The sequence below is a fragment of the Tursiops truncatus genome, chromosome 11 (assembly GCF_011762595.2).
Source record: "Tursiops truncatus isolate mTurTru1 chromosome 11, mTurTru1.mat.Y, whole genome shotgun sequence".
Lineage (NCBI taxonomy): Eukaryota > Metazoa > Chordata > Mammalia > Artiodactyla > Delphinidae > Tursiops > Tursiops truncatus.
This window is the reverse complement of record NC_047044.1, coordinates 86,432,341-86,446,841: the sequence shown is the minus strand read 5'-3', so window position 1 is coordinate 86,446,841 and position 14,501 is coordinate 86,432,341. Positions and strand designations below refer to the sequence as shown.

Here is a 14,501-nt window from a genome sequence, read left to right as displayed (position 1 = left end):
GACTTTTCCTCTTCCTCTCCTATCTCCTAACTTAGAGCACTTTAGTGATACATGTTGCATATAACAGACTCAATCCTGTTTTCTTAAATGTACAGGGTTAAAATCACCTTCCAGTTTTCTCCAATCAAATTTTCACCAATATATTCTACTTTCCCTGAAGTCAAAAAATTGGAACCAGGTTCACTTTTCAGCTTCTAGTGAGTGTCTAATTGGGTAAATATGCCCATGTTCAGCAATGTTGATTAGAAATACTTTTCTATTTGGCATTCGGTTTTCAGGAACTATGACCAGACTGCAGGAACTATGACCAGACTGCTGATGAATTTTTGGAAATACCATTGGGAAATTTTCTCTCTAGAGTACTACCTTTGTTCTACTGAATATTTTCATGTCAGTGGTGGGGGTAAAAGATAGAATTTTGACAGATTAACTTAGTTTAGCATTCTACATTGTTTTTGTGCAAGGATGTTAAAATGTATAGGTTTGAGCACATATGCTTATAATTGAACTAATATCTTTATGAGCTTTTCTTGCCTGGAAATTTAAAAAATATTGATCAATCATGATTAATGATTCAGTCCCAATTTTGTGAAGTTACATGTCTCTAGCTTCTGACTTCTACATAGTCATTTGTTTTCTAAGGCATACAATTTAAACCAGTTACAAATTGTATTAACTCACAGTTGTTGAAAAGTTTAAGCACATTTTACTGGCGTATACATTGAAGACATAGGGAACTATTCTGTCATTAGATTTGGGCTGATTTTTTTACATTGAGAAGAAAGTATTGTAATTTATTGACACAGTTGCCAAGAGTGACCTAGGCATTTGCTAACAAAATGGTATTTTATTTATTACATTTTTTTCCCCTGCCTAAACTAGATGAGTTTAGGTAGGTAGGTGAACAGTCACTGATACCAAAGGGTACATTTTACCCTCTGATTATATGACTTCCCTGTTTAGATTCTTTCAATGGCTCCCCAGGGCTTTCAATCCAAGGTTCTAACCCCTTAGCTTAGCACATTATAGCCTTATTGTCCTCCCTCCCACCTCCCTCTCCAGGCTCACCTCTGGCTCTTCTCCAGATGTCCAGCTAGAATCAGCTAACTGTTCAGTGTTCAGTGGAGACATCACATAAACCTAATTTTGTTTTCTCCAATCACCCTCCTCAACTCTACTATGTCAAACTTCTCCACCCACTGGATAGTACATGACAAAATACAGATTCACTGATTTCCTTAAGGCTCTTGATTATGTAAAAATCTCTCCATTTTAGACGTCAGAGCTCATGTATTTTACATCTCTCTTACTTCTCACCTCCAGGGTCCATCACTTTTGTGGTTCGGGGGCTGATTTGCTCTTTCACTCCCCTTCTCACTCCCTCGCCTTAGAGCAGAAAGTGGAAGCAGCACGTGTGTCTCTGGGGCACTTCCTTTGTCTCCTGTTCCCTGGCTCCAGCTCTTGCCCGCCGTGTGCTGGGGGAAGTAGGAGGGGGTAAAAGAGTGTCTCTTCCTTATCAGACACTTTGGGAGTTTGCTCTTAGTGGTGGCTGCTTCCCCGGCTAACAGTGACAGGCCATCAGGGCCCCTCTGTTGTTGAAATCCAAATGCTGAAGCCCTTCAGCAGCTCTCCTGGGAGTCTTCTTACTTGACAGTTCCCAGGGCTCCACCTGGGCCTCTTCTACCCACGTCCGTCAGGACACCACCAGCCTCTTACTACTTTCCCCTGCCACTTCCCATCATTTTGTTCTGTTGGTCTGGCCCTGGACAGATGGCCCATACTATCTTTCACAGTACTTCATTCATTCACAGGCAGCTCACACATTCTTATGATGACCAGCCATTGGGTCGGAGGATGTTCCCTGCTGCCCACTTCCCCTCCCCCACGCCCTGGCATCTTCCCCCAGATCTCTTGTTCTCCTGTTCAAGGAGGCACAGGTGGGAAAATCAACAAGTCCACGGCCGACACACAGGTCCAAGCAGGCAATGAGACACTGGTCTCTGTTTCTTTCTAGACCTCTTGGAGCCCCTTTTCAATGAACTTTCTTCTGTTGGAGGATGAGGGTCACCATTCCTTCCTTCTCCAGAGGGGAAGGGAAGGAAAATCTGTCCCTGCGAACATTGCTTTCGCAACTTCTCTCTCACCTCTGTTTTTCTTCTTCTTTATAACTCAATACGTCACTGTCCTCATAGGCCCTACCGGCTGATTCCAGAGCCTGGGAAAATCCCCACCTAACATCAGATCTCCTCATTAAGTGACTCTGAGTATCCTGGAAAGAGTTCTCCTGTTTTAGGTCTCACTTCTAATCACTCTGCCTCCATCTTACCCTTCACAGTTAAGTCTTAAAAAGTTTACGCCATGTATCACCTTCTCAATGAATATGTCTTGATTCTAGTACAATGTATTACTTATTTTCTATGCACCGATGACATAGTGAATAGCTTTATGAGCACTAATCTAGCTATGGTAATCTTGCCTTTCTTTACTTGCCTTTCTTCAAGAAAATTATAAGGTCCTTGACAGAAGGGACTATTTCTTTTTTTGTTTTCCAATATATTATTGAATTTACTTTTAAAAAAAAATTTATTGGGGTATAGTTGAGTTACAGTGTTGTATTAGTTTCAGGTGTACAGCAAAGTGAATCAGTTATACATATACATATATACACTCTTTTTAAGATTCTTTTCCCATATAGGGAAAAGGGCCTACTTCTTAATAGGCTTTATATCCCCAGCATTTAATACAGAAATTATTGCACAGACTGTGAGAAATGCATGCGTGTTAAATAAATAAATGGATGAAATTTTATTGCATCTAACTGTCCTGCATTGCTACATATTTAATAGCTTGAGCTGCAGTTAGATAATTAGATACAAATAAAATAACTTTCATGATTTTTAAAAACATCACAGAAATGAATTAATGATGTGTTGACTGTATACTGCTGAGCAATGAGGGTACAAAAAACTACCAAGTATAAATTATCACATTTTTGTGGCTATCTTTTTCTAAACTACTATTTGTGGTTAATGAGTGTGTTCATAAAATCAGGAATGCAAAGTGATAAATTAGAACTAGCACAGTTTTTGAAATCCAGAGCCCTAGAATCAAATGAGTTCTGTTAGTTATTATCTGGATAGACAGTCCCAATACTTCTCTGAGGAGAGATCATTTCTAGGGTTAAATGAGATAATGTATGGAAGCCTTTTAAAAGCTCTAACAGGTTATAGAAATAAAGCATCACTTACTATTTCTGGTATTTTACCATCTCTAAAAACCTGGGAGTACTTTGTGATATTGGATATTTTTATGCAGCATAATTCTGAATGTATATAATGGGAAATAACCTGGAGAAAAATTACCTAATGTTCTTGATTAATGCCAGTGGAAAGAAATAGCTAAAACTTATTCCTGAAATTGTGCTGTTCTTTTTCTAGTCAAAATGATTAATGGTCTTCCTTGTTTCCATCAGTCTCATTCACAAAGCCTATTTTAGTTGGAGTTTTGCCCTTAACAGTTTACCTAATTGGGAGATGAATTAATACATTATATCTTTCCCTTCTTATCTTGGGAGTAATTGACACCATCTCTCTGAATAATTTTTGAATACTCACTACTGATAACCCCTCACTACGGATAACTTTAGGTAACCCTTAAAGCTGCTTGATTGGCTGTAAAACATACGAAATTAATCTTAAAAGTAACTTCTAATTCAGTAAGAAACTGCAAGTGTTCTAGATGAAAATTCAGTCAAGGTCTGTTTAAAGGTGTTCTCTATAAGGAAAAATGCAGACGGGTTTGAAATAATGAAATCTGAGAACTATTTATGACTTTTTCTCCCTTCGTACAGCCTTCTCTGATATTCCTTTCATCTACAGAAGTGGAATGGGACGTAAGTCCTTTGAAAGATGTTTTCTTATAATGCTGAAGCTTAAATTTGTCTTTCAGCTAGGTTGACAATCACAGTTGTTTTAAGTGGAAATAAGATGAGTAGAATGAATAAGATTTAAAGGTTTTCCTACCCTAGAGAGAGCCGTTTGGCTGTCCCCACACGATATTCTGTGTGCCTAAACATGTTCCTACAGAGATTTCTAAACCAGAAAAGAAGTATTTTTCTTTGGGTCAGTTTTATGAGCAATATAGTCATATCCATGCGTGTATGTAAAAAACAAAGAAAGCCGATGATTATTTTATGTTTTCAGTGGACAGTCTTTTTTAAAGATAACCTTGACTACTATCATTAAGTTTACCTGACTAAATGTGAGAAACTGAGATGAAGGAATACAGAGAAGGGAATTAGAGAAAACTGTAGTAAATTTATAATGCTAAAAGAAATATCTTAAATAAGGCAGGCCTTGACAGTGCAATGGGAGATTGACAACTGAGCTAGAATAAACCCAGTCGGAATGCCAAGAATGATTCAAAATTAAGTATACCTAATGTTATTCAGGAAGGGAACAGCTATCTAATATCCAATCTATTAATTTATTTTTATCTTTTTTTTTTTTTTTTTTTTTTTTTTTTTTTGCCGTACGCGGGCCTCTCACTGTTGTGGCCTCTCCCGTTGCGGAGCACAGGCTTCCGACGCGCAGGCTCAGCGGCCATAGCTCACGGGCCCAGTTGCTCCGCGGCATGTGGGATCTTCCCGGACCGGGGCACGAACCCGTGTCCCCTGCATCGGCAGGCGGACTCTCAACCACTGCGCCACCAGGGAAGCCCTATTTTTACCTTTTTAAAAATTGAAATTACAAATTAAGGACAGGATGTGTGTGCACGTGCAGGCATGTGTGTGTTTGTAACATATATCTGGAATTTGCTAAAGCAATGTAATTTAAAGAAGCCTTTTTTTGAAATATTTTTTACACAGTATTGATTATATAAAATATCCCAGGATGAAACTGACTTTTCCAAGCTACTAGGAGGTCAAATAGGAGGAAAGGCATGTTTTAAGTGAGATACTTAGATGATTTTACCATTATCATTGACAATTTTGGAAGAAAAAAAAATTGCCGTAGTTACTGTCTTGGTCACACAAGTGAGAAACCTCTTTTTTTATTCATGGTGTCCATGTAGCCATGAGGCGGCAGAAGCTAGTGGAAGAGACCATGCTTATTTCCGTTGCTTACTTCTCTATAAGAGTGGAAGAAAATAAAAGATTAAACTGTTCATAAAATTGGGAAATGGTGGTTGAATACAAGTTTTTTAAAAAAAGCTAATCCTCTCCTTTTGATAATCTGCACATAATATTTATTTTCCCATTCCATCTATTTTTTCTTTTTGAAGTTGGAAAAAAAAAAAAAAAGAACAAGATTAGTTTGAGGAATCCAAGGTACCTCTTCTTTCCTTGATTAGCGTATATCTCCTTATCACTCTACCCTCTTCATTTCTAGCTTTGTTTGGGACCATTGCTTCCTCCCACTGGCCTTAATTCACTCTTTTTCCCCCAAACACCCATTCCCCTCCCTCCATCATCTTTTATTTTGCTCATTGGCAATCCTCCCATAGTAGAAACCTTCTAATCGTAACACCATCTTACACTTCTTTCATGTTTAACTTAGTGTCTGCTTGTCCTCCCAAGGAGCTTCTGTTGCCCACTGACATCAGTCTTGGAATAGATCTTAGCACTTCTTTCTGCTTTCTTTAAGAAAATCCAGGAACAAAGCATCAAGGAAATGTAAGAAATAGTCCATAACGTCTTCTTAGGGGGCGAGGGAAACTAGAGGGGGAGAGTCACACCTTTCACTGTCCAACTAAACTGATGAAAAACCCTTTCTATATATCTTTCTCTTTCTCGAAATTAGGCATCCACATGCTTTCACTTGCCCCCCTTGAGCCTCCGCCATCCCTCACGAGAGAAAATGCCCTGCAGCTGTCGCTACTTAGCCTGGCTCCAGCACTAAGTGAAATGCAGAGGGCAGCTGACCCGTCTGTAGCCTGAAACAGCAGAGACCAGCCGAACTGCAGACCCATGAGCTAGAAGTAAATGTTGGCGGTGATAGGACACTGAGATATTGGGTTGTTTTGGGCAACATCTGACTCATACAATACACTGTGGACTTCCAAATTGGTCTGGTTATGAACAAGCATCAGATTAAGTCAAACAAGAAAAATTAGAAAGGGAAGCAGAGCGAAAGGGAAAAGACAAAGAAAACTTCCTAATGGTCTAGGCATTTAAAATATCTCCTTTTATTCTCACAAACACTAAGATACAGTTATTTTCATCTCCAATTTACTGGTGAAGAAACAAAAGGATACCTTCCAAGAGGTGAGCAGTAGCCAGCTCTTGGAAGTGTGTTAGGTATATGTGTCTATGGACTTTCATTTCTTATTTTATTCATTTATGTACTGTTTAAAAATAATTAGAATGTATTGATTTAACATCTTTATTTCCAAATTTAAAAAGAACGGATGGGGAGCCTCAGGCTGTGTGGAGTTGGGTGACTTTCCTAAGGTTACACAGACAGTAAATTGCAGAACTGGGACCTAATCCCACAGAGTCAGTCTACATTTCTTTGTGCACATAAAGTTCAATTCCTCCGTTAGGTCACATCTATAGACTGGGCAGAGAGATGGGGAAGCAACTGTCGATCACTTTCCTGTCCCTGACATTGGCTGACCTCTTTCCATCTATCCTATCTCCATCCCCTCTTCTTCTCACAGAAAATCTTATTTTGCAGCCAAAAGTGTGCTCCCTCCTTGACAGCTTGTGAAGGTGGAGAAGAATAGTACTTGTGCTTCACATGTATCAGAGAGTTTGTTAGAATCCCAGGGCCAGTTATTCTCTGAGATGGTAACTACTCCAGCATCTGGGGTGCAGATGACCATGCAAGAATGTGCCTTCTGTAATGGAAGATTCCGAAGTTGAATAAACATGACTTACAGAGCTTTGTTCCAGTTATTCCCTTGCTATTAAAGACCTTGACCCTGTTTTTGTTAGCAGTTCTGCCATGGCGTTTATATTCCACATCTTGCTTGTTAACATCTAAGAATAGAATCAGGGTATTAGCAAAACTGAGAGTGTTTTCTCATTCCGTTTCCCAAGAATATATAGGGTGTGAAGATGATGAGCAGAATGTATTTCCCATAATATTCTCCTGTGGTTAAAAAAAAAAAACAAACAAAAAAAAACCTAGAGATTAAAACCGTTCTTTCAGGCTTTCATCTCCTAACTTAAGAAAGAATTTCTGACATCCTCACCATTAGAACAGCAAATATAGGCTTCTTCTAATACATGAATTAAATCAGAAGCATCTGCAAAAGGAAGAAGACACCATCTGTTAGAATATGTCACATCGTCCAATATGAAATATTTGACTCCTTCTTCCAATGAAAAAAAGAACTAGACCCTAAAACATCACACACCTGGTAATAATCTCCTGTAGACTTAGTGACTAAAGGTACAGGGACACTCATGAAGGCACAGTTTATTTGCTCCTGCTACAAGACCACAGAATGCATGAAAGCAAACTTACTGAAGTCTGTGACACTCCAAGAGCTATAAGTAGGAATTAGGACTTTTGGAATTTAAACAATAAGTGTATCCCAGAGAAAGCCTTTTAGCTATCCAAAAGGGTTTTAACAACTTTACAGGCTTTGATGATTAATTATTTTAATATGGTGGCGATTGCAATCTTGGCTTAAAAGGTGCAATAGAAGAACATATCCAAATATTCATACACATTGAGCCAAAGTTGTGGGGTTTTTTTTTGCGGTACGCGGGCCTCTCACTGTTGTGGCCTCTCCCGTTGCGGAGCACAGGCTCCGGACGCGCAGGCTCAGCGGCCATGGCTCACGGGCGCAGCCGCTCTGCGGCATGTGGGATCTTCCCAGACCGGGGCACGAACCCGTGTCCCCTGCATCGGCAGGCGGACTCTCAACCACTGCGCCACCAGGGAAGCCCTGAGACAAAGTTTTAATTTAAAAAAATGTGTAACTTGCCACTGGGGAGCATGACTACACAGTCAAATTTATGTCCAACATCTTTTTGTGCATATAGTCAACAATCTTAACAAATGATACCAGATAACTACAGAAGAGAATTTGTATTTTATTTTGGAATCCGGGCCCCAAATATATTGCCGCCTCACTTTCACAATATATAATCAGTCTTTGTAATGAAAGGGAATGTTTTAAGAAGTAAAATAGTATTGTGTGGGCCAAAACGTACGTTCGTTCTTTTCCTTAAGATGGCCCTAGTAGCACTTAGTTGTCTTTAACTTCATTCGATACAATTTTGTTAGATTGTATGTGACAGCTGTCATATCAGCGTGCATTTAAAAAAAACTTAAAATTGGTGAATTTTTGTGTAGCCATTTTAATACTGAAGATGGGAGGAAAAAAGCAACAATTTCAGCATATTATGCTTTATTATTTCAAGAAATGTAAAAACGCAACTGAAACGCAAAAACATTTTGTGCAGTGTATGGAGAAGGTGCTGTGACTGATTGAACATGTCGAAAGTGGTTTGTGAAGTTTCATGCTTGCCGGAGATTTCTCGATGGACGATGCTGCACGGTTGGGTAGACCAGCTGAAGTTGATAGTGATCAAATCAAAACAATAACTGAGAACAATCAGTGTTATACCATGAGGGAGATAGCCGGCGTACTTAAAATATCCAAATCAAGCGCTAAAAATCATTTGCACCAGCTTGGTTATGTGAATCACTTTGATGTTTGGGTTCCACATAAGCGAAAAAAACCCTTTTCCCCATATTTCCACATGGGATTCTCTACTGAAATGTAATAAAAACATTCCATTTTTAAAATAAATTGTGACAGGCGATGAAAAGTGGATACTGTACAATAACGTGGAATGGAAGAGATCGTGGGACAAGCGAAATGAACCACCACCAGCCACACCAAAGGCCGGTCTCCATCCAAAGAAGGTGATGTTGTGTATATGGTAGGATTGGAATGGAGTCCTCTATTATGAGCTCCTTCTGGAAAACCAAACGATTAATTCCAACAAGTACTGCTCCCAATCAGACCAACTGAAAGCAGCACTTGACGAAAAGTGTCAGAATTAGTCAACAGAAAACGCATAATCTTCCATTAGGATAATGCAAGACTGCATGTTTCTCTGATGACCAGGCAAAACTTGTTACAGCTTGACTGGGAAGTTCTGATTCATCCGCCGTATTTACCAGACATTGCACCTTTAGATTTCTATTTATTTCGGTCTTTACAAAATTCTCTTAATGGAAAAACTTTCAATTCCCTGGGAGACTGTAAAAGGCACCTGGAGCAGTTCTTTGCTCAAACAGATAAAAAGTTTTGGGAAGATGGAATTATGAAGTTGCCTGAAAAATGGCAGAAGGTAGTGGCACAAAAGGGTGAATACGTTGGTCAATGAAGGTCTTGGTGAAAATGAAAAACGTGTCTTTTATTTTTACTTAAAAAATTGAAGGCAGTTTTTGCCCCACCCAATACAATTGCATCTTCTCTTACAGCACGTTTCCCGTTTTGTAATAGATCCACGCACAGAGGGTTTTTCTCCCTAAGTAGCTCAGTTTGTTGCTAAGTTCTGCTAAGCCACGGAAGGAACGAGACTGAACAAAAATTGGCATAAATCCCATTGAGTGTCACTTGTGTTAATAACTGATTATGCTATGTTGATAGTAAAGTCCAATGACAATGCATACTTCCCTCATGTGGCAGCATCTTGTTCAATAAGGCCCCTGTCATACTGACAATGGGTTAAATGTCTTAGAGCAACAAAAGTAAAAGCATGTAGTTTGATACAAATCATAAATGCTGCTTTTAATACAATTATTCAGAAGTATAATATGTGATATCTCAGCAATATCATAGGATGAGGAGCACAGATGTATAGAGTTTTAAAGATAAAAGATAAAATTTTCCAGTGATGGAATTTGAGAAAGCTTCTTAGAGAGCTAAAAAAACCGAACTTTTCTCTCTTTGAGGGGTGTATGTTAATCGCTAATTCACAGAGAAGAAATACACTTTCCAGTACATACTGTTACCGTTAACTGTCTGTCTAAGCCATGCATTTTATAGGCAAGCAATATAAGAATCTGGGTTATCTTTTTAGTCCTTTGTTTACAGTGGCCCAATGAATAACACTGAAACATTCATGTATGTGCAGAGTTAGTATATAGAACTAATTTTGTAACTTAAATTGTCATAACCAGTGCCTTAGAAGAGAAATTGTTGATTCTTTTTGCTTTGTTTGTTTGTTTTGCCTAACCATTTAAATGATTGAAATGCCTCATTTTAAGGAAATATGTATTTAATTCATAAGATTTAATGGAATAGTCTGCCAAGCCAGTATTTTTTAAATTACCTATTAATTTTAATATCTATTGAAAGAAGAGAAGTTTGGAGGAAAAAGTAGGTGGATGAGTATACTCCAATTTTTCAGTACCAGGAGGCATTTCAAGTTGATTTGCAGTTGGACTTGTCCTGCACGTACCCCATGAAATAGGTCCAGGATCAGTATAGGTAGACGCAATAAGTAGGTAATGGCATATTTTAAGGGAAAAACGATCCTAACACAGTGTTTAGAAGATGGAACAGTCTGCTTCTAAATACAAAATTTTCCATGAATGGAACAGTTACAGCAGCTAGGCAGTCAGTCAGCAGAGATGACGCAGAAAGATCTAATATTTCCCCCTCACAGGGTTGTTGGCATAGAGCAGGAGAGGATTTGTCAGGGTATGGGAAGCTGGAAGCCTCCAAAATTTAGGGACACGGCATCCTTCTGAAGTTGAAGTCCGCATTACGCTTGTGCCTTCTGAGAAGTGGTCCACGGTGTTAAATTATGTTAGAAATATTTTATTGATTATGACCTCTCCCAAAGGGCTCAGTGAAGGATATAAATCTCCTTAAATCATCAGTGTAGAATGGGACTCAGATAAAACAAGCTGTCATCTATCTGCAACCTATTAAAATTAATGAGCCCATGGAATGACTCAAATGTTTTATAATTGGTAAGGAATATTGAATCAAAAGGAGCTGAATTAGATATATCAAGGTCTATTCAAAACTGTGTAAATAAGAGGAAGACTATATAGAGCATTTCTACACTTCAAGCTCATTTAAGGGTTAGACCACTATATCTTATTTATACCTAAGCCCAAGCACAGGACTGCGGATTACACCAACAGACCTGTGAGCCGGAGGATTTTAAAAAGGTCTCCCCTCTCGGCAGATGAATTGGACAAAGGTCACGGTCCCTCAGGAAACAGCTTGGTGAACAAAGCACAGACCAGATTTCAGACCCTCATCGTCCCTTGTCCCAGCACCTTTGGGGATTATAAACATTACGTATCACTATATGGTGGCCTGTATGGAATAAATTAATGAGCAAATGAATAAATAAAAGGAAAAGAATGGGGCATTCTAATTGTTTTACAGTTTCTAGAAAGAAGCAGTACTCTAAGTTTTAGTCAGGATAAGTGGCCCTAGAAGAATATAGAGATCACTGTTCCCTGATTCAGGCAACATCAGAAATCTTTCTGGTTAATTGTTTGGCTCTCAGCTATCCTGCTCATGGAAATCCTGTAAACCAATCTTAAGTGTACTGATTGCTTAGATACGTAAATGACTGTCTTTTTCTCTTTTTTTTCCTGTGGCTTTCATGAGGGCATTTCATCCCCGATAACTATCACATTGTCTTGTGTGTTGCAGTATTCCTATTCTGTAAAATGTCTTCAATAAATATAGGAAATAATTAAAACAGGTCTTTGAGAATTTGGTTAATGCCAATCAATCCCCCATAGACTAAATACTTATGATTTCTACCTTGCGGGGCTCTACCTGGAAATATCAGCTGAGCAATGCTACATAACCACAAGCAAAGTTCATCTGATCTGGAAGTGTTGCCTATCAAACACTGCAGAAGGAATTCTAGAAAAGAGGGCAAAGGCACCTGAATGGACAGCGTAAATGATACAAAAAGACATGTACTAAAGTTAAGGCCCATGACTCAAAAATCATAGCATGTTAGTTTTCTAATATCTCAGTCCCAGATGAGGAAGGACATAGCAAAAGCAAAAACGTATCACTGCTGAAAGGGCAACAGTCTGAAAATGTGTGAGATATTGAAAAATTATTTTTTTTGAAACCAGGCATAACAACTCAGAAGGCATTAGGGCCACTTAATATATAAGCAACCAGCCTAGAATATCTCAATGACCTCTGAGGGTATCCCTTTCTTTCTGGGGAATTCTACCGTCATTCTGTTCATAATGATGATGTATGAAAATATGACATTCTGTTTACTTTGTTCAAAATAAGCAGGAAATGTGTAATTTTTACAAAATGGTTAAAACATAAAGCAATGAAATGTTTCTCATTGTTAGAGTAATGTTTCCTTACCTTAAGAAGAATATGTGTGTATTTCTGTAGTCAATTGCAGAAATCATTTCATTGTGACTTGGCGCCTCTGCCGTGCTTCAACAAGGGACGTAGTAAGTAATGAAGCTGCCACGTGATAGGTACTTGCTCCAAGGAGAATGCCACGAATCATAACCCTTTTAGAGGTCAGGGCTGATGTTAAGCTGATGTGAACTTCTGTCCAGTCCCAGTTGGACATGACGGGGGTCCATTCTAACAGGCTAATGTCTGTAGCCTAACAGTCGCTAAACGTGTTGAATCTCATCAGAGCCCGATTCCTCCTGTTCAGTATCCCTGCTGTAGCAACCCCCTTGTCTGTACCCGGGATGCTTCCATCCTAGACTTAGCGCAAACTTCTCAACAACATTCCACGCCTGGCCCAAAGTTAACAAGAGCACAAATGAACACCTCGTGTGGCAGGTTGTACTAAAACAGAGGCTTTCTATTCTGCTACTTTCCAGCTGTGGAAGCTTGGGCAGTTAATTAGCCTCACTCTTCCTGAGTTTCCTCATTTTTAAACAGCATTACCGAGATATAGTCACATACCATACGTATTAGGTTTCTCCAGAGAAAAGAACCAACAGGATGTGTGTGTGTGTGTGTGTGTGTGTGTGTGTGTGTGTGTGTGGAGAAGGGGAGAGAGAGAGATTGAGAGATTGTGAGAGATCGATCTTAAGGAATTGGCTCATGTGATTGTGGAGGCTTGGCAAAGCCCAAACTATGCAGGGCCCAGGACCCAGGGAAGAGCTGCAGTTCAAGTTCAAAGGTGCCAGAATTCCTTCTTGCTTTCCAAGGTCAGTGTTTTTCTATTAAGCCCTTCAACTGATTGGATGAGGCCCACCCACATTATGGGGAGTAAACTGCTTTACTTAAAATCTACTGATCGAAATGCTAATCTCATTTACAAAATACCGTCACAGAAACATCTAGAATGTTTGAACAAATATCTGGGTACCATGACCTAGCAAAGTTGACATGTAATATTAACCATCACACCACACAATTCACCCATTTGAAGTATATAATCCAAAGGTTTTTAGTATATTCACAGATTGCACCTATCATCACAGTCAATTTTAGAACATTTTCATCTGTCTCAAAAGGAAACCTTGTACCCTTCAGATATTATCCACCTATCTTTCCATTTCCTCCAGCTGCAAGCAACCTCTAATCTACTTTGTGTCTCTATAGATTTTCCCATTCTGGACGTGTCATGTGAATGGAATAATATAATACATGGCCTTTTGTGACTGGCTTCTTTCACTTAGCATAATGTTTTCAAGATTCATCCATGCTGTAACATGTATCAGTACCTCATTCCTTTTATGGCTGGATAATATTATGTCGTATGGATACAGCACTTTTTGTTGATCTGTTGACCTGTTGATGGCCATCTGTGTTATTTCCATTGTTTGGCGGTCATGAATACTGCTGCTATAAACATTATTATGAATAATGCTGCTGTAAGCAATTTTTTATGTGGACATATGTTTTTATTTCTCTTGCACATATACCTAGGGTGGAATTGCCATATAATAACTCTATGTTTACTCATTCAAGGAACTGCCAGACTATTTCCCAAGGTGGCCGCACCTTTTACATTCCCTTGAGCAGCGTATAAGGGTTCTGATTTCTCCATGTCCTCACTAACACTTGTTACTATGTGAGTTTTTTTATTCTAGACCTTCTAGTGGGTGTGAAGTCATATCTCTCATCATGGTTTTCTTTTTTGAATTTATTGTTGGCATTTTTACAAGTTAAATAACTAGTCATTTTAGTCGTCTTACTAGAAGTAAATCTCAATAGAGATGACAACAATTTAAAAAAATTTTTTATTTTATTTTTGGCTGTGCTGGGTCTTCCTCGCTGCGTGCGAGCTTTTCTCTGGTTGCGGCAAGTGGGGGCCACTCCTCATTGTGGTGTGCAGGTTTCTCAGCGCGGTGGCTTCTCTAGTTGTGGAGCACGGGCTCTAGGCGCGTGGTCTTCAGTAGTTGCGGCTCACGGGTTCTAGAGTGCAGGCTCAGGAGTTGGGGCACACGGGCTTAGTTGCTCCGCGGCATGTGGGATCTTCCCAGACCAGGGCTCGAACCCGGGTCCCCTGCATTGGCAGGCGGATTCTTAACGACTGCATCACCAGGGAAGCC

General features: G+C 39.3%; 1 long non-coding RNA gene across 1 annotated transcript in view; it reads left to right on the top strand.

Annotated features, from left to right (window-relative positions):
* The window catches only part of LOC117314279 (uncharacterized), a 305,123-nt gene extending 293,188 nt beyond the window's left edge, over nt 1–11,935 (top strand). The window contains exon 8 of the long non-coding RNA XR_004529022.2: nt 8,779–11,935. This is a non-coding gene — a long non-coding RNA (uncharacterized lncRNA). The remainder of the gene's footprint in view (nt 1–8,778) is intronic.
* The last annotated feature ends 2,566 nt before the right edge of the window (nt 11,936–14,501 follow it).